This window comes from Amblyomma mixtum, chromosome 3, assembly GCF_055824585.1.
Source record: "Amblyomma mixtum isolate Tamu chromosome 3, ASM5582458v1, whole genome shotgun sequence".
Lineage (NCBI taxonomy): Eukaryota > Metazoa > Arthropoda > Arachnida > Ixodida > Ixodidae > Amblyomma > Amblyomma mixtum.
The window spans coordinates 204,901,778-204,913,766 of NC_143014.1; positions in this window are offsets into that span (position 1 = coordinate 204,901,778).

Consider the following 11,989-nt stretch of genomic DNA (forward strand, 5'->3'; position numbering starts at 1 on the left):
AGTTCTCTCTTGTGCCCATTCCACTATTGTCCTCGAGGTCTAAACGTACTTTATTTACACTGGTACCATAATATATATATATATATATATATATATATATATATATATATATATATATATATATATATATATATATATATATATATATATATATATATATATATATATATATATATAGTGGGACGAGAGGCTCGTACAGAGAAAACCACATCCGGGAGCCGGTGCGCGCTTGCTCTTCCGCGCCTCTACTTTTACTCTTCTTTCGTGCATGGTAATCGGCCGGCGAAGGCCGTGCGCCTTGCGTTCTCTCTCTCTCTCTCTCTCTCTCTCTCTATATATATATATATATATGTATATATATATATATATATATATATATATATATATATATATATATATATGAGACAGCCAACAGTCAAAGAAAGCAAGACACACAGAGGATTTTTTTGTTTATATTGTGGTGTTGATCATTGGAGTTACGGAATATTTAATCGCTTAAAGATAATTGATTCGAAAAACAGAAGCAAACACAACCACATGCCACGAGTGAGAACCGAACCCACGACCTCCGAATTACGCGTCTGGTGCTCTACCAAGTAAGCTACGGGGACGGCCGTCAGATATTCTACCTTCGGGGGTATTTATGTTTACACGTGACCTAACCTACAGGGACCTAAAAATATCCTGTGTTCCTTGGTATTCTCTCATATGTATAACGAGCCCCTAATTCCCCTTCCCTAGTCTGTTATGCTTGTATATATATATATATATATATATATATATATATATATATATATATATATATATATATATATATATATATATATATATATATATATATATATATACAGGGTGTTTCACCTAAGACTCTGCAATTTTTAAAAATAAGCTATTTGAATTAGATGCGCACTTTTTCTGGCATAGCATTGTGAGTGGTGTAGTACATCATAATGCAGCTAAGACGTGCTAACTAGCAGGCTTGTTAACCAATATTTAATAGTTAACTTTTAAACTATTACCGTTGGGCTCCTTAATTATTGAGAGGCATACAGCCCACCGTAAGTAATGTCCATATGCGTTTTTAGAATTTCGAGAACGCGATTATCCTCGGCGCTGTGGCCCAACAAATTTCGCCTACATCGCGCCAAAATACATGCGGTTTGAGAAGCTTGCAGGCAAAGCAACCTCTCCAGTGCACGTAACTCGTCGAAATAGCCAAAATTTGTTTGGCCACAGCGCCGAGGATAATCGCGTTCTCGAAATTCTAAAAACGGATATGGACATCACTTACGGTGGGCTGCATGCCTCTCAATAATTAAGGAGCCCAAAGGTAATAGTTTAAAAGTTAACTATTAAATATTGGTTAACAAGCCTGATAGTTAGCACATCTTAGCTGCATTATGATGTACTACACCACTGACAATGCTATGCCAGAAAAAGCGCGCATCTAATTCAAATAGCTTATTTTTAAAAATTGCAGAAAGTCTTAGGTGAAACACCCTGTATATATATAGCCGCCGCGGTGGCTCAGTGGCTATGGTGCTCGGCTGCTGACCCAAAAGACGCGGGTTCGATCCCAGCCGCGGCGGCTAGAATTTTTTTGGAGGAGAAATTCTAGAGGCCCGTGTACTGTGCGATTTCAGTGCACGTTAAAGAACCCCAGGTGGTCGAAATTTCCGGAGCCCTTCACTACGGCGTCTCTCATAGCCTTAGTCGCTTTGGGACGTTAAATCCCACAAAAACAACCATATATATATATATATATATATATATATATATATATATATATATATATATATATATATATATATATATATATATATACCATGTGTCCCAGCTAAATGTAACCAAGCTTTTAAAAACACGGGGTGTCCTAGCCGTCTGAAACCAAATGAGGGTTGTTTACAGTCGCGTGACCTAGTCTGCAGTGGTTTTTTCGTTCGTCAAGGTTGAAAAATTTGTTAAGCTTAATTAACTAACTTTTTAATTATTGACTTGAGGAACAAAGTGTCAATGGAAAAGTTGTAGATCGCTTCGAGAAACAGCTTACTGAGACATTTGCAGCAAATTAATACTTACGTAAAGTAGTTTTCTTACCTGCCTCTAACCCTAAACCGCGCAATAAGAAAAAGCTTCCACATGACAACTGTGCCACTTCAACGTCCCAAGACACGCCTTAAAGAAAAAAATCCGTTTTTTTTTTCTGAAGTCCTCTCCTCGAGTAGACTTTGGGTGCACATTGGGGCAGATAAATGAGCGAGCAGCTGGTCACGTGATAACTTTCTTTTAAGGCCAATAAATGAAGCTACGTAAATCGTAACTTGACAGAAACAGCACTACTAGCGGTTTTTCGAGGCGATCTAAAACTTTTCATTGACACTTTCTTCCTCAAGTCAATAATTAAAAAGTTAGCTAATTAAACTAAACTAATTAATTAACTTTGAAAAGGGAAAAAAAAACACTCAAGACTAGGCCAAGCGACTATGAACAACCCTCAGTTGGTTTCACTCAACTAGGACACTTCGCCTTTTTTAAAAGTTTGGTTACCTTTAGCTGGGCCACCCAGTATATATATATATATATATATATGCGTGCCATTCAGTCCACCGCACCACTACTGCTTACCACCCCCAAACCAATGGCGTCACCGAACGATTCAACCGGACTCTTGGGGACATGATCGCCATGTACATTCGCTCCGACAGCTCTAATTGGTTTGGTTTACTGGGGTTTAACGTCCCAAAGCGAATCAGGCTATGAGAAACGCCGTAGTGAGGGGCTCCGGAAATTTCGACCACCTGGGGTTCTTTAACGTGCACTGACATCGCACAGCACATGGGCCTCTAGAATTTCGCTTGAAGTCCTTCCATTCGTGACCTCTGCATATAATACCGCATCTCAAGCAACCACCGGATTTCCCCATTCTTTCTTTTATTAGGGCGCGAGCCTTCCTGTCACACAATCCTTCCCTACAACCTTGACAGCTCAGAATTACCCGCCATGCTGAGCAGTGCCGCCAGTTGGCTCGTTGCTTCGCCGCAGAACGTCAAGGACTCCGCAAACATGAGTCCGATCATGACACGCCCGCTACACACTTCTCCACTGGATCACTGGTCTGGCTCTCTGTTCCGGCTGCGTCCAAATTTTCGGCCCAGCACATTGGTCCTTACCGCATCTTAGAGCGTACGTCACCTGTGAACTATATCATCGAACCGGTGACACCTTCTTTGGACCATGGCCGCCGTGGTCGCGACGTCGTTCATGTCAGCCGCTTGAAGCCTTATTACAGCCCCCTCATCGTCTCCTCACCTTGAGTCGCCAGGATGGCTCCCTCTTTCTGCCGGGGCAGTTGGAATGAAGAAGATGATTCAGCACCGCCACCAACGACGACGAAGCGCTAGCGCCGCCGTCCGGATGCTCGTGCTGGAGAACTTCCGCTTGTGTGCCGGTCTCTCGCCTCGCTGGTTCTTAGATTACTTGCGCTACGGTCTTCGTCGCCGGCGCTTTCAACGTGCCAATAAACCGCTCCACAATATATATATATATATATATATATATATATATATATATATATATATATATATATATATATATATATATATATATATATATATATATATAAGACCGTAGCGCAAGTAGTCTATGTATATATCTATATATATGACATGACGTCGGATTTTCTGCGGTGGGCGGGTGGTGAGCTACCGCTGGCCACTGTACGCCCTATGGGGGGAGACCAGATAGGATGGGAGCTATCATCTCGCGCCCTTTGCCTATCCATGGCTGTATCAATTTTGTCGCACCGAGATACCACGGGAGAACAGTGCAGTGCATGTGGTATAAGCACAATTTTAAGGGATAGTGTTAAGGCTCCTGTTCTGCAGAAAATCCGACGTGATCGCCGTCGGCGTTGTGAGCGAAAAATGTTCGAAGTATGGTGTCCGTATGGGCCACACTACCCCTACGTGCAGGCGGGCCATCTAGCTGGCGTGGTTTTGTGACGTCATCCCAACCTGTAGACAACAGTGCGAGCAGGTGGCACTTAATGACTGATCGCGAGAGGTTGCTCGTGAAGAGCAACCTGGGTCGCACAAGCCCCACCAGTGGATGGATGGTTGGAAACAACTTATTAGACAAGATCCCCACCAGTGGCAGCACCTGCCATCGCAGGGTAGTGGCGCAACGCTTAACCGCTGCGCCAGGAGTGGTATGAGGGCTCCCAGCGATATATGAATGTAGAGCACGACCAATTCACGTATTAGCCCGTTAAGCTATCACGTCATACCCTTAGGGCGGAGTTTGAGTGTCTCCTCCAGTTTATTATTTATTTTATTTGTTTAGATGATGCTACGGATCGTTTTGGTCCAAGCAGGAAGGGCAAAAGCAAAATACTAAGAAGCAACGGTTTCATTGCTTTATACAAATAGCACTTTGTACAAATTTGTTTTTCAATTCATGCATGAGAACATGTAGACATGAATTATTTTGAATACCTCTTTGGCGCCTCCGAAAACGCAAAATAAGAGTGACAAGAACACTGCTTTCTCGAATGAGAATTAATGCGAATGAGATGAAGAAGCGCGAAAAAATATAAATGGGAGGGAAGCCGAAGAAGAATCGCGTGGTCTTTCTCGTGCCGGCACGTGCGCCACGTTTGTCGGCGACGTTCGATGCTGATGCTTATGCACATCTTGACCGCAAGAATAACTCATACGCTAGCCGTGCGCGATCTTCTGTTGGAGAACTCGAGTCTAATGTGACTGCTTCTATAGTGTCTACAGTAGGACAGGCTCTTTCTGTGGTCGTCGAGCGAATGCTGAGCACTTTTGCTCAGGCTTTATCGCAGCTAGTTGCAGGCCAATCTGCGCTTCCTCAACCATCTGTTCAGGCGGCGACGTCTGCATCTCTCCCAACTTGTGCTGCTAGTACTAGTCACTCCATGTCGCCTCCGGACGCATTCCAAGTCCCGCCTCCCACCACCGCCCCAGGCAGTGTGTCTAGCGCCGATATTTGCACCACGGATGTTGAAATGCTATGCCCTACCCAGAAGCGTCGAGCTCCTTCCTCACCCTCGAAGACAGTTGCTCCGCAACCCGAAGCAAAGAAAGGACCTTCAAAAATAATCCCCAAGTCTGATGTGCTGAAAGATGGTTTGGTTGGTTTATGGGGTTTAACGTCCCAAAGCGACTGAGGCTATGAGAGACGCCGTAGCGGAGGGCTCCGGAAATTTCGACCACCTGGGGTTCTTTAACGTGCACTGACTTCGCACAGTACACGGGCCTCGAATTTCTCCTCCAAAGAAATTCAACCGCCGCGGCCGGGATCGAACCCGCGTCTTTCGGGCCAGCAGCCGAGCACCATAGCCACTGAGCCACCACGGCGGCTGTGCTGAAAGAGGCTGTTGCTGCCTCTTTCCTCAGTCAATAATCATGGCGGCTCTCAAAGTTATTCAGTGGAATTACCGCTCTCTACTTTCTTCCCTTCCAGATCTTGAACTACTTCTTCGTAAACATAATCCAGATATAGTTCTTTTGAAAGAAACGTGGCTCTCTCCACATAAATCATTTTAAAAACACATGCCCGCAAATATCCTAAATGGTCTTCTGGCTGAGCACTTACAGCATTTTCCTCATCATGCTGTTCTCTCCACCGATGCTTCCGGGAGCTGTGAGAAGGCGGCAATTGGGATATATTCACAGGATCTGGCTTTCAGCTATTCCGTTCGTATCCCGGATTACACTTCTGTTTTCTTTGCAGAGTTTTTGGCACTCGGTTTGGCTCTTCTTAAAATTCCGACGCATGTAGCACAGGTACTTATCCTTGCAGACTGCCTTTCAGTTTTAGTCGCTTTCCAAACTTCCGGCACCTCTCTATTGATGCGTTCCCTTAGGTTTTTTGTTCCTCTCACAGTAAGGGAGGTCTGCTTTGTCTGGGTACCTGGTCATTCGGGAATCTATTTCAACGAGGTGGCCGATTTATTGGCCAGGTCAGCTCTCACTGCCCCTGTAATATATCCCGTACCGCACCTTATTATTTTGGACACCTCCCGTTTCCAGCGGTTCCAACATATCTCAGCCAGCTTGGGTGATCCGCTGCTGAATACCGTGAACTTTCAACATTTAAAGTTCCCATGGAATGTTCGATCATGTAAGACAAGGCGGTGTGAAGTGTTCATGACGCTTCTGCGATTTGAATCCCCCACCTCAACTTGTACTTATGCAGATTCGGGTTCGCTACGAGTAACCTTTGTAACACATGCGGAGAAGTTGAAACAATTGACCATTATCTCCTCTCTTGCCGGCGGTTCGCATTTCAGAGAAAACAGTATTTGGAAGACCCTCTTTTGAGGTTAGGACTCCCTTTGTCTTTACCAGTTCTGCTCTCGTTTGGTGCGAGCGCCACGGGATTTTCGTTAAGCACTATTTGAGGCTACCTTCATGATTACATCATTGCAACTGGGCGCTTACCCTGTTAAATCCATATAAAATTCCACTGAATATCCAATAGCGTATTTTATTTTGTTTCCTGATGTATCTAATTTGCTTACTATTAAACATTTCTAACAATTCATACATATTTTCTGAATTCACACATTCTACTATTTTACTTAGCTTTTCTTCCCGCACTCATACCTCCTTGGCATTCACCACCGTACCTTGGCCAATCCCCCCGCGTGGGTATGTGCCATTTTCATATGGTGAAGCAGAAGAAGAAGAAGAACAGGTTCGATTCTGAGTACATCATTGCAACTGGTAGGTTAATTTACTAACTCCTTTAAAAGTCTCGGAGTTTTTTTTTTTAATTATTATTAGTCTCGCTAAAATGTTCTTTGTTATTTAACTTTAAACAATCTTCTGTCGTTTTTCATGAATACATTTTTCAAAATTCACGTTTAATCCTATGAAAATTTTCTTATGTATACCACTACACCTTAGCCAATCCCCCCACGTGGGTATGTGCCATTATAAAGAGGTGAAGAAGAAGAAGAAGATTCTGCGCCGCCATTGACCGCGGCTCTGTCACGGCCTCCTCGTGGGTCTGTTGGGTCGCCCGTGCACGCTGCTGGACTCCAGAAGCCCTCCAGGTGGGATTCTTCTCCGAACTGTCGACGCGGCAGGCGCCGGCACCACGCTTCTTTCGCCATGACGACGCCTGACTTGTGCCCATCCATCCACAACTGCCTACTCCTGGATGACTATGACGACGAGTCCCTGGTGGACAGCCCCTCGTGCAACGGATGCGAGTGCATGGACGCTACGGCTTGCGTCGTACCCCACGGAGCAGAGAGTCAGCAGCCACTTGAGACTGCTGCTACCTCTACGGCCTCTGCTGCTGCTGCTGCTGCTGCCCCCACTGCTGCTGCCTCGGTAAAAAACGACGGCCAGCAGCCACCATCCAAACTCGTACCTGCGGTCGACCTAGACAGTCCATCGACTTCGTCTTTCAGCATGGGCGAGCTCGGGGAGCCGGGCCCTACGAGCCGGGAGCACAGCTACGAACTGCGTTCGCGCATTCCACGCCCGCCCAACGCCTTCATGCTGTTCGCCCAGGAGAAGAGGCGCCTGGTCGCCGCCCAGAACCCAAACGAAAACAACCAGAAGGTGAGCACCCGTCTCAGAAAGATGTGGCTGGCGCTGAGCACCGCCGACAAGGAGCTCTACCGGCGCAAGGCGGCACTGGAGGCCGCCAGGCATCGCAAGAAGTACCCGGACTACGTGTACAACCCTCGCGACGCTCGCCGCCGTAAGGAGCAGGAGCGGCGGGCCAAGCAGATCGCCGCCAGACTAGAGAAAGGAACAGAGAGACGCAGGAGACCCAGACACAACCGGCCGCGGCGGTTCTCTCTCGTTCTCTACCTCTCGCGCTCGCACCGCGCCTCTTATTTATTTGTATAACGCAGCGCGCTCTTGGTTAGCGTAGGTCGTATGCCGTTACAATATATACCACCTCTCCTTTACCCAGTCTCCTCCCTCCCTTTATCTCTCTCTCTGAAGTCCCAGATGGCTATTGACCGAGTGCAATTTACAATGTACAAAGCAGAAAGTACAGTGTGCAGTGTAAAAAGATTGTACATTAGTATGAGCATTTTCGTGCACTATGTTTGAAAAATTCATTGCTCCTTGCGCTCAAACAACGAGGTATATAAAACTAAAGTGCTGCACGTGCTCTAAAGGGGCTCTGACACACCTTGTGGGTTCTGAGGAGAGTGCATGAACTCCTTCAACCATTACATTCTCTTCTCATGAACACCTAAGCCAACTAATACACTTGTACACGCATCAGCGAATCCACAATCGCGCGAGAAAGTTGAGTCCTTTCGGGCGATTTTTGCATGCTCTTGCGCTCCTCTGTCGCACGCTTTTGGTTACATTCTTTTTTTTTGTTTTTGGTTAGATTCTTTCGGGCGTCACGCAGCTACCATGGCGGCGGCCAGTCAACAGTGTCGCTCCGGCGGGCAGGTCAAGAGCACGGCCCTCTCTAGGGGGGGGGGGGGGGGTTATCTTGCGGGGCGGATGGGCCAGTGGAGCAGCGCCGACCTTTCAACGTGCAAAAAGTGACGAGAGCATAGGGAAAGGAGTGAAGAGGTTGAAATTCAATTTCTGACTATAGATAAGTCAGCTTCTACAAAACGCATTAAAGGCCTACCTGACCGAAAGTTTACTCCGGCTAATTTTGCGCTGGATATAGTGTGCATGTTATGAGCAATATCTATCATTAGGGCTCTGAAGCGTCTAGAATTTCAGTTAGAAGCGTTCAAAAACCTCTGTAGCAGACGACGCAGTCCTCTAGCGGTGTGCTGGAAAACTAACAAACCTGACCGGAAATGACGCACAATTGAGACACCGGCATCGCCAGCTCGCCAGTTTCAGGCGTTCGGAAGTGAGTGCATGCCCCTTGCAAGCCCTTCTTCTGGCGCGTTTCTGGCTGTTTTCACCGCGAAGCTGGATGGTTTCCGAGAAGTATTAACTGCTGGCATCATGTCGACGAAGTCCGTGGCCGCGGAAAGGAATACGAGGAATGAGGAAAGCACCATGTATACCTCTCGGCCACTGCCCTTCACCCCCGATCTCGAAAGCTGGTGTCAACTGTCTGGAGCTCAGGTTTTAAAGTGAATTCCCCTCTCTTCTTCAAAAAAGATAATGGTGGGTGACTGACGCTTCTGCCTTGCGCTAACCCCTTTTGTGGGTTGGGCTTTGTCAATAGACCTGTCCCGGTCTACATCATGCATCAGAGCACGTACGTGTTTCTAGCCCGATCGGCAAAGCATGCCACGAACCAAGAGGGTTATAATTCGGAGAAGAAAGGCTTAGAGGCGTCTCTAATCGGGAGAATAAAGAGGGCGGGGGACCGCTGGCCACAAGCTAGCTTAGCCGGTTCAGAAGCTAAAGTGGACGGCTTTGCTCATCGAGCAACGCCCTTTCGACGTCATGTTTTTTACACCAGGCAGAAGTCAGGAGGAGAGGTCTGCTTCGTCTGAAATGGAATCAACATATGCACGCGTTTATTGCAGGTATAACTCTGCCCAATGCGCAATAATGCCGTCGTTCGCCGAGTGTATCTGCTGCCTCGAAGATTCGCAGGCCGGGCTGAGAATCCTGGAAGACCGCATGAGCGTTACTGAAAACGTCGAATTTCTTACTGCCTCACGCCGTTCATATCTGAGGTCGATTACAGGAATTAAGCTTCAGCGTTACCATTCAAGGCGCTTCTCCAAGACCTCATAGAACTGAACGCATGTTATTTGAATGATATTTTCAATGGAAGACAACACGCAATTTTACTACCAGAATATGCCATTATTTATATACTCATCTCGGTGAGTAGACTGACCCTTTAAAGGCCTACTTGACCGAAATTTTTCAAACCGTAAAAAGGTTGTTTTTTCATAGTACACTCCCCTAATATGCTACCCACAAAACATTACGCTCCAGTTTCAAGCAGTTACGGTGCCAAAGGCACGCAAAAATCGGAGTTTTCAATACCGAAACTGGAAAAACGGGCGCCATTGCTGCTCACCGGAAGTGACGATGTTTGAGACTGGAGTCCGTACAGGTTCGGAACGTCTGCTCGTTGCGGCTCGAGCAAAGCGCTGGTACCGGTAGCGCGTGCAGTACTGAGTGCGATAAATACGGGTAATATGTGAAAACACACATCTTAAAACGGATGAAACGCCCTAGAAAAAGTTTTAAACGTGTTTTATTTGCTGTAGTACACTAGAAAACTCCTGGCTCAACCTCAGCGAAGATGAACGCGCCGCAATGCTAGTGAGCGTTTTTTGCCTGGCACTATACTATTACAGCTTGTGCAAAATCGGGCATAGCGGAGGAAGGAAGCATATTAAAATGGAGGCCAAGTAGAAGTGCTTGTATTATCAAGTCGGCTTTTTTGAGCGGGCACGCGCGTGCCAACAGCACATGCGCCCTCTGCTGAGCGTGCAATATGGTTGTTGTCTTGATAAAAAAAAATGACCTGCCTTCTCCTTTTCGTTCTCATTTTTCTGCCCCGTAGAAAGGTATTTCTGTCTGTGCATAGAAATTTGGAATAGGTGCTGTGATCGCGAGGTAGATCAATAAAAACAGCTTGATGTCTAAAAAGGGATCAAGAAAATTAAGTGCTGCGTTAAGCGAAAGAATATGCCAGACGCAAAATTTGTGTTGCAAAATATATATATATATATTTCTCTTCGAGGACCGTGGCATCAATGCGATGCCGATGGCGGGCTGGTTCATCTTTGCGCGCCTCGGTCGGGCAAGCCAATGCGCGTTGCGAAATACATGCCGATTCAAATGAACAAAAATTTATGCGCTTCGTTCATTACTGTATTTACTTAGAACCACTTAAAACCAGTGTACTGCAAGGACGGAAAAGTTTTTCTAAGAAAATCTTTTCAAACCACACAGCTGGGTAGAACGACGTGGTTGCCGGACCCCAGTCGACCGTGTATGCCCACCGCGCAAATTATTTACCGTAGGCAGTGTGTCTGTATCGACTGAGTAATAATGCAGAACATGTAATCAAAATTGCGTGTTGTCTTCCATTGAATATATCATTCAAATAACATGCGTTCACTTCTATGAGGTCTTGGAGAAGCGCCTTGAATGGTAACGCTGAAGCTTAATTCCTGTAATCGACCTCAAATATGAACGGCGTGACGCAGTAAGAAATTCGACGTTTTCAGTAACGCTCATGCGGCCTTCCAGGATTCTCAGCCCGGCCTGCGAATCTTCGAGGCAGCAGATACACTCGGCGAACGACGGCATTATTGCGCATTGGGCAGAGTTGTACCTGCAATAAACGCGTGCATATGTTGATTCCTTTTTAGACGAAGCAGACCTCTCCTTCGGACTTCTGCCTGGTGTAAAAAACATGACGTCGAAAGGGCGTTGCTCGATGAGCAAAGCCGTCCACTTTAGCTTCTGAACCGGCTAAGCTAGCTTGTGGCGAGCGGTTGTGGTGAATTCAAACATTCTACTATTTTACTGAGCTTTTTTTCCCGCACTCATACCTCCTTGGCATTCACCACCGTACCTTGGCCAATCCCCCCGGGTGGGTATGTGCCATTTTCATATGGTGAAGCAGAAGAAGAAGAAGAAGAAGAAGAAGAAGAAGAAGAAGAAGACGTTCGATTCTGCGCCGCCATTGACCGCGGCTCTGTCACGGCCTCCTCGTGGGTCTGTGGGTCGCCCGTGGACGCTGCTGGACTCCAGAAGCCCTCCAGGCGGGACTCTTCTCGGAACTGTCGACGCGGCAGGCGCCGGCACCACGCTTCTTTCGCCATGACGACGCCTGACTTGTGCCCATCCATCCACAACTGCCTACTCCTGGATGACTATGACGACGAGTCCCTGGTGGACAGCCCCTCGTGCGACGGATGCGAGTGCATGGACGCTACGGCTTGCGTCGTACCCCACGGAGCAGAGAGTCAGCAGCCACTTGAGACTGCTGCTACCTCTACTGCCTCTGCTGCTGCTGCTGCTGCTGCTGCCCC